The following is a 12,129-nucleotide window of genomic DNA, read 5'->3' as shown; positions in this document are numbered from 1 at the left end:
GCTCGTATTCCCTTGAATTTAGAAGGTTAAGGGGCGATCTAATTGAGGTGTTTAAGATGATTAAAGGAATTGATGGGGTAGATAGAGAGAAACTATTTCCTGTGGTGGGGGAGTCCAGAACAAGGGGGCGTAACCTTAAAATTAGAGCCAGGCCGTTCAAGGGTGATGTCAGGAAGTACTTCTTCACACAAAGGGTAATGGAAATCTGGAACTCTCTCCCCCAAAAAGCTGTTGAGGCTGGGGGTCAATTGAAAATTTCAAAGCTGAGATTGATAGATTTTTGTTTGGCAAGGGTATTAATGGTTACAGAACCAAAGCAGGTAAATGGAGCTAAGATACAGATCAGCCATGATCTCACGGAATGGTGGAATGGCTCGAAAGGCTGAATGGCCTACTCCTGTCCCCATATTCCTTTAACAGTGCAAGTTACACATGATCCAATGAAAGGAGAAAATCCTGATTGAGGGAATTGCCTTGATGTCTTACTCCAAGACCCCTTTCACTACTGTGTCACAGCAAACCCTTGGTAATGAAACACAGTGTTGTCTCAGACTGGGTACTGAGCCAGCAAGAACTAACTGTGCCTCTTCTGCTCCTGGTAAGCAGGGCATCGGGTTGCCAACTCTGGTTGGACATATTCCTGGAGGTGTCATCACATGACTTCCTGCTTCTAACCGCCCCGCCCCCACACTCCCGCCATCGGTTGCCCAACACTTCCATCCTCATGGTGCCCCGCCTTCCCACAGCAATTGGAACGCTAACAGACTCTTCGTTACCCGATTGGATGATTCTTGACCGTCAGTCAAACAGCCTTTTTTCCCCGATCTGATATTTTTAAGCAAAAGTGTTCACAAAGAAAATTTTTTAAAACACAATTTTTAACGCCCTTATGATTTTTCTCCTGGACTGCTCGGAGCAGTTTCTTTGGAGATTAACCTTTAATTCCTGGAGACACCAGGGCAATCCTGGAGGGTTGGCAACCCTCGGTATAAGCAACTCTGCTTCAATGAATAGCAAGCCAATTATTAAATAAACAGAGATGGATAGCTCCAAACCATTTTCTGTCGACACCCCAGTGTGTTCACTCCAGTTATTGCACCGTTTTAAGCTGTAAAAAAAATTCCTGTTGAACAAGTCCTTTCTTTGCCCGGCTCATTACCATGGTTACGGCCCAAACTGCACACAGTTGCCTTCTGTGTAAACTTAAATTCTTTCTTCAAGTTCCAGAATCCAATGCATTTAAAAAAAATACGACAAAACAGTTTACATTATGTCTGCAAGAAAATTGTTATACAGCCAACCCGCCGATATTTCATTCTGAATTTGTCATAAATTAATAAAATTCTGACAGCTTATTTATTGAAGAGGCAGTGACTGGCTCGTGGGCACACAGAGACGATTTCATGGACGATCTGCGCACGCCAGCGATAAATTTAATTAGACTTGACAGCACATGTATTTCAATCGGACATGGACGATGGACAGGCTGACCTTCTTATTGAGAAATTCGGGCAAAAGGCCGAGGCCCATTGGTCAGGGTGCCAGCAAGGTTGAAAATAGGAGGAGAAGATGAGAAGAAGTGGTTGGGTGATGTTATACTCGGGTTTTAAACCCCCGTAGAATGGAGGAGGAAGGGAAGACTGAGGTACAGAGTCCCACCGTTATGAAGTCCTGGAAAGAATGAGTTAGCACTGGACTCTTGTGAATGAGTCTTCATTTCAATGCAGTGAAGATGTAGAGAAAAGAACATGTAGAATGGTGTCGTTTGTAGCTTTGCAAAGTTCAGGGGAACGCTGGCCATAGTGGTATTGATAAAACAGACAAGAAGTGTTGCAACGGAGGGAGCGATGTTTGAGAGCTAGAGGGATCATCTATCAGATGATCAGTTCTTTCTTACATACTGGCAAAGAGTGTGAAGAGGTGCTGGAAGAGCCTCCAAGTTATAGATGGCCTTTATAGAGATTTAAGAGCAACTGAACGATGGAACAATGGATTGAGTTTTGCATTCTGTTGGTTATCCCGTTGATTATCCTGTTGGTGCAGAGCAGCTACCTATCCATTATTATAAATTTAAAGAAAGCTTCAGCTACCTATTCAAAAGAGAAAACTTTACACACTGCGGAGAAAGCGGGGGAGGGTGCATTTGACAATGCAAACAATCCTACTCTTTCCACACTTGGAAAGTGGTGTTCCATAGAGTCATAGAACCATAGAAAATAGGAGCAAGAGTAGGCCATTCGGCCCTTCGGGCCTGCTCCGCCATTCAAAATGATCACGGCTGATTCCCGAGGCCCAGGTTGGATGGATTCTGCCTGCACCCTCTGTGATGGGCATCTCTGTCCGTGGCTGATGCCACCGTCTTTCTGCCAACGAGATTCTGCCAGCTGCCATCTCAAAACAAAAACAAAACAAAATAAAACTAAGGCTGCCCTCCCATCAATTCTCCAGTTAGCAACACACAAGAAAAAAAAACATGAGAAACTGCCCTCTGGAAAAATACCAGTCTGACCCTCTGACAGATGAACATTCAATGGAATGAACCAGCTTAACCCAAACATATCAAAAATAACTTCAGTGTTAGCGGTTAGACAGCACGCATGCAGACACTGGTCCAATTCAATCAGCTCCACATCACTAGACCATACAAACCATTTCATTCTTTCCCTTCCTCCTTGCCTGACGGTGCAGACTCAAGTTACAGTTCAGTTTCAAGAGCATCAGTGGCCTTCAGTACCTGACCCAACTTATCATTCTTCATTTGTCAACCTAGACAGCGAGTGTTAGGCTATTCAAGTGTGCGTGTGTGTGTGTGTGTGTGTGTGTGTGCGTGCGTGCGTGTTTGTGGTGTTTGTGTGTACAACAGCAATAATGTCTAGAGAGGATGAGCCCATTCCTCTCTGCTCTTATCATCACCAGGACCAGGTATATCCTCCAAGCTTCTCCCACTCCCAACGCATTTCCAGAGAAGTTACGGTGGCAGAGCGGCACCAGTTCCATGTAAATTCCCGACCCAGATCCCAGCCCAGCCCTCTCCTCTTACTATTCTGGTACCTTTACTTCATTCAAATACCTCACCCTCTTCCACCCCTCCTGCCTTTTGTATAAACAGCCCTCCCAAGTCCCGTAGTGACTTCTCTGCCAAGATGTTCTCCCATCCACACTCGTGGCCAATTCCTCAAACCTCCTCAGAACTCAATGCCTCTGTTAAGATAGCGCTGATATTCACACAGCATAATTTCTAGCCCATGCTCATTAATCCAGTGATCGGGTAATTTCAGGTGTCCTTCACTGTTTGAGAAAACATATATTCATGTACCTTATAAGGAAGTTCCTTTAATACAAAGGAACAAAGTTGGTTGTACTTTGATCCCCATATGCATGTCTGGGATCACTGCAGATGTGCATTCAGGAGGCAGGAAGTGGTTTACTAATGCTTCACCGATTGGTCAGCCTGAGGGGAAAATGCCTATAGCATCAAATATTCTTTCCTGCCTCAACCAAATATAAAGTGTTTATAGTTCAGATGTGGCCAGAAAAATCAAACGCGTATGGGATGTAGAGTTTTAATCACAACGTACGCATCTGTAAGATGAAAGGATCGGATTGGGGGCCCATCCAACAAGCCCCAGTAATTTTCTGTTGCCCAGATGTTTTAATGCACTTACAAATAGAATGATATTCAACAGGAGTTGTGTAGTTATTACACATGAAGTGTTCTTTTACAGAGTCAGCCATGGCTCAGTGGGTAACTCTCTTACCTGAGTCAGGAGCTTGTGGGTTTAAGTCCCACTCCAGAGACTTGACTTCAAAAAATGTAGACTGTCGCTTCAGTGCAGAACTGAGGGAGTGCTGCACTGTTGGAGATGTCGTCCTTAGGCTGAGATGTTAAACCGAGGCCTTGTCTACACTCTCAGGTGTACGCAAAAGATCCACTATTTCGAAGAAGAGCAGTGGAGTTCTCCCCGGTGTCCTGGGCCAACATTTATCCCTCAATCAACATCACTAAAAACAGATTATCTGGTCATTATCACATTGCTATTTGTGGGACCTTGCTGTGTGTAAATTGGCTGCTGCGTTTCCCACATTACAACAGTGACTACACTTCAAAAGTACTTCATCAACTGTAAAGCGCTTTAGGACGTCCTGAGGTCATGAAAGGCGCTATATAAATGCAAGTTCTTTCCATTTCTACTTTATACTAATGTACCCAACAATCATCACTGGATATTAACGAGGACAAGGGGGGAGAATCTAGTACAGGAGGAGATACAAGTGGCAGAGTTGGAGGTCTTGTTGGCCACAACGTGGGAGGCCGGCTAGGAGAGCATTGGCGAAATCAAACCTTCATGTGACCATTGTTCCCATACAAGTTACTACATGAAATATGATATTAATTTAGAAAGTATGGAAAATACTGGCACACATTCTGTAGCCTATTATTTTATTGCAACAAATATGACAAACACAATGACATGAAAAAATAAATATCCCATTCTTAAAAAACAAAATTTTCATGGTCTCTTGGGTGTCCAAGGAACCAGAAATTAATTTTGCTGGATTCTCAAAATGAAAAAGAATGGACGGATGAGAGGTTTGGCCTTCAAATGGAATTACTCAGGGTCCATGCCCTGACCTCAGGAAGCAGTTAAGCTTCACTTATAAAACAAATGGTTAGGTGGGGCCAACTCCTGCCCACACAGGAAGCAATCCAGTCTATAATTAAGACCAATACAAAAGTATAAGGGAATCCCTGCAGTGTATTATGTGTGATAGCGCTGCACATTAAACAATAGAGTCAATCCCAGAGCCTCATCCAGTCCAGTGTTCGATCAGCAGCTGCTATCTCGGTGGAGGGTGTTAGCGATTTGGGCGTCCAACAGCTTTCAACTTGTGTTTACAGCAACGGAAATCAAAATCCGGCAGTTTCTATAACGGGGCGGGGGGGGGGGGGTCGATCCTCAACATCAATTTTACACCCTTGGCGGCAACTTGAAAATCGACCCCATTATGACCTGTTCTCCACCTCCGCAACGATGTCCCAGGTGGGATCGTTGTCAGGTTTTTGTCTGATAATCGCTCCCGTGAAGCACCTTGGGACATTTTTACTACATTAAATGCGCTATATAAACATAGAGAAAATGTTTCCACTTGAGGGGAGTCCAAAACTATAGGTCATAAATATAAGATAATCACTAATAAATCCAATAGGGAATTCAGCAGAAACTTCTTTACCCAAAGAGCGGTAAGTATGTGGAACATGCTACCACATGGCGGAGTTGAGGAAAATAACAAAGATGCCTTTAAGGGGAAGCTAGATAAGTACATGAGGGAGAGAGGAATAGCAGAACATGCTGATAGGGCTGGATGAAGAGGGGGTGGGAGGAGACTCGTGTGGAGCATAAACACCAGCACAGGCCAGTTGGGCTGAATGGCCTGTTTCTGTGCTGTAGCCTCGATGTAAGTTGTTGTTGCACCTGGTATGGTGCTCTGGAGGTTTAGCGCAGGCAAAGGACAAGACAATTGGATAAATTCATACACACATAATGAATTTAAAAATAATTATACAACATAATCAATGAATAACGCTTCAATGATTTAAAGCGTTAACAAAAATGGTTACTTGCAGTTTTTTTTTCCAGATGTATTATGCTGCTTCTTCAATCCTCACAGTGTTGAAATCAAAGCTCACTGTTTCCCTCAATCTGTGCATTCTCCTACAATCTACAGGCTTTGGTCGCCTGCTATTCATTGAAGTAGCAAGAATTTTGAGCTTGACAAATATTAACACTTGTGACGTATTTGTATATTTGTTATAATGTAAGATCTTTGACCTGCCAAATGTCAACTTTCAACATTTCCCACACTAAGATGTCGACTTTCAAATTCCCAAACTTGACGTCTCCAAATGACTACCTCTGCATTTATCAGGTCTCCCTTTCCATCCTTAGCGGTCTCCTACAATATGGCCCTGGGGCCCTTCACCCAAGTGTCTCAACAAAATGAACTTATCTCATGTCTCCCCAGCATTGCCAAGGCAGCCATTTTGTAATCTGATCTCCAAGCATCGAAATATCCCAGCATGCAGTTGGTCCAACACCGTGGTAACCTGCGTTTTATTACTTTAAAATCATGATGGTTTCTAGAAGCTGCTCAAAAAGTGCATCCTGCTGCTGGAAATTGTTACGTGTAAGCATTCTACACATATCTTTCGTTTAAAAAAGCTTAGAAGGGCCAAAAATAAAACATGCAGTTGTTTAAAGGTAGTAATCTCTCATGGTTTAATGTGTCCTCCAAATCCCTGGAGAACTGTGAAATTAGTATGAATATAAAATCTAATTTATGACAGTATTGATTCCAGTCACGATTTTAACTTCAAAAGTATATTAGATTTAGCTCTACTACAATAAAATCTTGTAAGGTTAAACGCTGAATCTAATGTGTTTTAAGGGATTAGGCAGGTTTTCTGAGGAGGTAATGTAATAATCGTGGGGGACTTTAATCTACACAGAGACTGGACAAATCAAATTGACAAAGGTGGTCTTGAGGACGAGTTCATGGAATGCATTCGAGACAGTTTCTGAGAACAATACATCATGGAACCAACCGGGGAACAGGCTATTTTAGATCTTGTATTGTGTAATGAGACTGGGTTAATTAGTAATCTCACAGTAAAGCTTCCCCTGGGGGAGTGTGATCATAATGCACTGAGTTTGAGAGTGACATACTTAAGTCAGAAATTAGAGTTTTAAACTTAAATAAAGCCAATTACATATGAGGGGCGAGTTGGCTAAGGTAGATTGGGAAATTAGATTAAAAGGTATGATGGTAGATAAGCAGTGGAAAACATTGAAAGAAATATTTTGATATCCTCAACGAATACACATTCCATTGAGAAATAAAAACTCCACGGGAAAAGTGATTCATCCGTGGCCAACTAAAGAAGTTAAGGATAGTATTAGATTAAAAGAAGAGAGAGTGAGTACGGGCAGCGAGTGAGCGAGTGAGTGAGTGAGTGAGTACGGGCAGTGAGTGAGTGAGCGAGTGAGTACGGGCAGTGAGTGAGTGAGCGAGTGAGTACAGGCAGTGAGTGAGTGAGCGAGTGAGTACGGGCAGTGAGTGAGTGAGCGAGTGAGTATGGGCAGTGAGCGAGTGAGTACGGGCAGTGAGCGAGTGAGGGCAGTGAGCGAGTACGGGCAGTGAGCGAGTACGGGCAGTGAGCGAGTACGGGCAGTGAGCGAGTACGGGCAGTGAGCGAGTACGGGCAGTGAGTGAGTGAGCGAGTGAGTGAGCGAGTGAGTACGGGCAGTGAGTGAGTGAGCGAGTGAGTACGGGCAGTGAGTGAGTGAGCGAGTGAGTACGGGCAGTGAGTGAGTGAGCGAGTGAGTATGGGCAGTGAGTGAGTGAGCGAGTGAGTACGGGCAGTGAGTGAGTGAGTGAGTGAGTGAGTACGGGCAGTGAGTGAGTGAGTGAGCGAGTGAGTACGGGCAGTGAGTGAGTGAGCGAGTGAATACGGGCAGTGAGTGAGTGAGCGAGTGAGTACGGGCAGTGAGTGAGTGAGCGAGTGAGTACGGGCAGTGAGTGAGTGAGTGAGTGAGTACGGGCAGTGAGTGAGTGAGTGAGTGAGTACGGGCAGTGAGAGAGTGAGTGAGTGAGTACGGGCAGTGAGTGAGTGAGTGAGTGAGTGAGTATGGGCAGTGAGTGAGTGAGTGAGTGAGTGAGTATGGGCAGTGAGTGAGTGAGTGAGTGAGTACGGGCAGTGAGTGAGTGAGTGAGTACGGGCAGTGAGTGAGTGAGTGAGTGAGTGAGTATGGGCAGTGAGTGAGTGAGTGAGTGAGTACGGGCAGTGAGTGAGTGAGTGAGTGAGTGAGTATGGGCAGTGAGTGAGTACGGGCAGTGAGTGAGTGAGTGAGTACGGGCAGTGAGTGAGTGAGTACGGGCAGTGAGTGAGTGAGTGAGTACGGGCAGTGAGTGAGTGAGTGAGTGAGTACGGGCAGTGAGTATGGTATGAGGTATGAGTACAGAGAGTGAGCATATATCAGGGATCAATCCGAGGAACATCAGGTCTGTATGGGTCAGTAACTCCCCACACAGTGCATTTATACACTAAGCAATGGTGGGAGCTTAAACATTCCTTATTGGAGTTCAGAAAACTCACTCGTTGGAACCGTATTACTTTTACCACAGCTCTCCTACCAGAGGGGAGCGAACCTTTCAATTTAAGGCTTGGCTCCTCAGATGCCCTTTGACATAAGCCATGAAGAATGACCCGAGAATGATGACGATCACTGTCCATAACCGAGGGATTACTCATGTTATCAGGACAGGGATTTTGACAGGATAACTCCCGCCCAACGGCCGAGATAGGTAGCCCTTAGTGAGAAATTTATATTTGGAAGAAAGTTAGCAACAAACATCCCACTCCAGTAATTTTGCAGAAAAGATTCCTAAATTTGGCAGGATAACAATCCTGAAAATCCAGCAGCTGTTTTTTTGGGAACCGCAGGCCCTGGTATTCAGTTCATGCCACTCAATGGATTAGACCATGGGACTGACTATCTCCAGCTCCACTTTCAACATTGGAATTTCTTGGTTTCGTACTATCAAGTGTATTAAGTTTTCACACCATGAAAACTTGATCCGGGAAACATTGCACTTGTTGGGGCTTCAGTTTCTTAACTAGGCCACAGCTCTTGTAGATACTGTGTGCGTGTTTCTTGTATTAAACTGGGTAATGCTATTTCTTGCCCCTTAATGTTCTTCCCTCCCAAGGCGCTGATTCATACTGCACGTCCGCCTTCCCTGGGCACCAGCCAAATGGCCTGTTTCCAGTGCACTGCCTGAAAGGGTGGCGGAAGCAGATTCAATACTAACTTTCGAAAGGGACTTGGATTAATACTTGAAGGGGAAAAATTTACAGGGCTATTGGGGAAAGAGCAGGGCATTGGGAATAATTGGATAGCTTTCAAAGAGCCGGCACAGGCGTGGTGGGCCGAATGGCCTCCTTCTGTACTGTATCATTCTATGATTCTATTACATAATATACACACACAGTATATAGTTTGCACATATATAATATACGCACACGTTATATAATATGTACACATTATATTACACGCACACATCATGCAATATACACACATTATATAGTACACACAAATCAAATAATATATGCACACATATAACATGTACACATCATACAACACATACGTTATAAAATCTACAGACTATATCATACTCACACACATTATATAATGCACTATATAATATGCAAACACTGTATAATATGTACATATTATATAATACATACTATATTATATAATGGGCACACACTATATAGTATGCACACACCATGTAATACACACACACATTCCCTGGCTGGTTTTCCCTTCTCTAACCCAGGGTGCTGAGGCCAATTATCGTACGCTATACTGCCACCTTGGCTAAGTTCAGCTAACTCAGCACAGAACAAGGACTGAACCAAAGTCTTTCCTGGTCTGTGTGGCTCAGAGGAACAACGGACGATGTATTTACATGGTAGGTGTTTAAAATCACACTGTACGATATTAGCAACGAAGCATTAATGATTTCCGGTGAAATGCCTCCAGCTTCTATTTTAACAAAGGAGTTTATGCAGTTAAAATAAACTGGTTAACACCTCAAAGCAGCAGACAAAGGAATTTTACATAAATGTGTTCATTACTGCACAGGGCAATTTCAACCTTTAAAACTCTAAGCTAATTACTTTGAGTTAGACCTTAGCTCAGCGGTAACACTCTCATCTCCGTAGGCATAGGTTGTAAGATCAGAATCCCAATCCAGAGATTTAAGCACAAAATCCAGGCTGACACTCCAGTGCTGCACTGTCAGAGGTGCTGTCCTTCAGATGAGACATTAAACTGAGGGTCAGTCTGCCCTCTCGGAGATGCAAAAGATCGTTTGGCACTATTTCAAAGAGCAGGGGAGCTCTCCCTGGTCAATATTTATCCCTCAACCAACATCACAAACAGATAATCTGGTTATTACCTCATAGCTGTTTGTGCACAAATTGATTGCTGTGTTTCCTACATTACAACAGTGACTACACTTGAAAAAAGTACTTAATTGGCTGTAAAGTGCTTTGGGACGTCCTGAAGTCGTGAAAGACGCTATATAAATGCAAGCTTTTACTTTATAATTCCACTACAATCCTACTGCATGCTAGTGAACGGGTAAGACAGCTACTGAAAGCCATAGCAAAACAAAAAAACCTTATACTAAGCTGAATCCCTCCAATAACTAGAGGTGAGTGTAAATATGTCAATAATATTATTCCAATCTTGACGGGACCCACGATGGGAAAAAGAAAGACAAATGGTTTAGCACTTACTTGTATCTGAGTGTGTAATTCATTCATTCCCCTGGTTTATTTAGGATCCTACTGTTTGTTTTTCCTAGCCCTCCATTTATTTCAGTTGGACATAGGCTTATTTTTTCTGCTGCTGTAATTATTTAACAGAAACCCTCTCTTTATTTTGTTAGGCTGCGTTCAGACATGGCAGTGATTTATTAGGGAAACCGGGCAATTAAAGCAAATTGACCTCGATCGACACGTCCAGATTCACGCTACCCAGAGTCTTCTGCCTGCTGGGGCTGTGGAGGTAACAGCAGAATGGGAGAGACATCAGATGATGTTAGCTCACTGCAGGAGAGGGGGCAGGGGTCGTATTGTCCTGCAAAAGTGGCTGGAAAGACAGATAGACTCCGCGGAGCCAAGCACAGAGCTTCCAGGGTCACTCCACTTAGTGAATGTACCCAAACGTTTGAACGGTTTTAAAATTCATCATTACTACAAAAGTGACCCAGTCCGTGCTGGGTATCCCTCTGGTGGGCCCATGTTGACTTTGCCCCTTAAGCTCCTCTTCGATTTTTGCTCTTTCAGTCTGGACGTAGACTGGTTTTTGCTTCTCGTTCATTGTCTGTGTCTTACAGTACAGCTCTTACGTAGGGTTAGCAACTCTGGTAGGACGTAATCCTGGACGTTTCATTACATGACCACCCGCCTCTTACTGCCACCGCCCAGTAAAACAGCTTTTATTTCCATATCCCAATATTTTTATCACTAATAAATGAAAGTGTTCAAAGAAATTGAAAAAAAAATCTTAATTTCTATTCATGCCCCTATGATCTTTCTCCCGGGTTTGCTCGCAGCAGTGCCCAGGAGATTAATTTTCTATTCCTGGAGACTCCAGGGCAATTCTGGAGGGTTGGCAACCTTACTGTTACATAGAGAGAGAAATTAAAAACCCCATAGACACGCCTTCTGTTGTATGGTTTTATCGGAATAATGTAAACTTGACATGGCTGTTGAAGGGGGACGAGGGGTGGGTGCTGGGGGAGTGGGGGGAGTTCGTTTTTTCAGGGAGGTACCAATTCTGGGGTTTCCAGGGTTGTTTGTTGCTCTACTGTGCTGGCGGTTGGTGACATTTTGCACCGTGACAAGCAGTAAATCTGCTCCACAACGGCGTTTAATCTTTGTTTCGGCAGAATTATGGGATGGAAACTCTGATGAGTCAGCTGTCAGAAAATTACGGGCTGGGAGTGCACAATTCATCGGTAGGGGCTGTCCACACATGCTGTGGTACGATGCGTCAAATTTTTTATCCCTGTGTAACACAGCGATGCCAGTCTTGGTATCTGTACCCTGGTTGGTTTGATGATGTTGCCCATTTAAACCTCTTCTTTCAAATAATTATACATATTTCACTAGGTGTCAGCCATGGCTCAGTGGGTAGCACTCTCGCTTCTGAATCAGAAAGTTGTGGGTTCAAGTCTCACTCCAGGGACTTAAGCACATAATCTAGGCTGATAATCCAGTGTAGTTACTGAGGGACTGCTGCACTGTCAGAGGTGCCGTCTTTCGGATGAGATGGACGTAAAAGATCCCACGGCGCTTTTTCGAAGGACAGGGGAGGTGTCCTAGCCAATATTTATCCCTCATTCAACATCACTGAAAAATAGATTATCTGGTCATTTATCTCATTGCTGCTTGTGGGACCTTGCTATGTGAAAATTCCTACATTACCAGTGTTACACACTTCAAAAGTACTTCATTGTGAAAGGGACTATATAAATGCAACTCTGTCTGTCTGT

At 43.8% G+C, this 12,129-nt stretch overlaps 1 protein-coding gene across 2 annotated transcripts in view; it reads right to left on the bottom strand.

Annotated features, from left to right (window-relative positions):
- The window catches only part of sema3bl (sema domain, immunoglobulin domain (Ig), short basic domain, secreted, (semaphorin) 3bl), a 142,083-nt gene that overhangs the window by 90,704 nt on the left and 39,250 nt on the right, over positions 1 to 12,129 (bottom strand). The window contains exon 1 of one of the 2 annotated variants that reach the window (XM_067998437.1): positions 9,755 to 9,861. The exons of the other annotated variant lie outside the window; for it this stretch is intronic. The gene's annotated coding sequence lies outside the window, so the exon portion shown is untranslated. Of the gene's footprint in view, positions 1 to 9,754; positions 9,862 to 12,129 lie in introns of those variants that run through there. 2 annotated transcript variants of the gene reach the window in all.

Source organism: Heptranchias perlo, chromosome 17, assembly GCF_035084215.1.
Source record: "Heptranchias perlo isolate sHepPer1 chromosome 17, sHepPer1.hap1, whole genome shotgun sequence".
Classification (NCBI taxonomy): domain Eukaryota; kingdom Metazoa; phylum Chordata; class Chondrichthyes; order Hexanchiformes; family Hexanchidae; genus Heptranchias; species Heptranchias perlo.
Note: the sequence above shows the minus strand (reverse complement) of the source record. Positions and strands in the feature narration are given on the sequence as shown.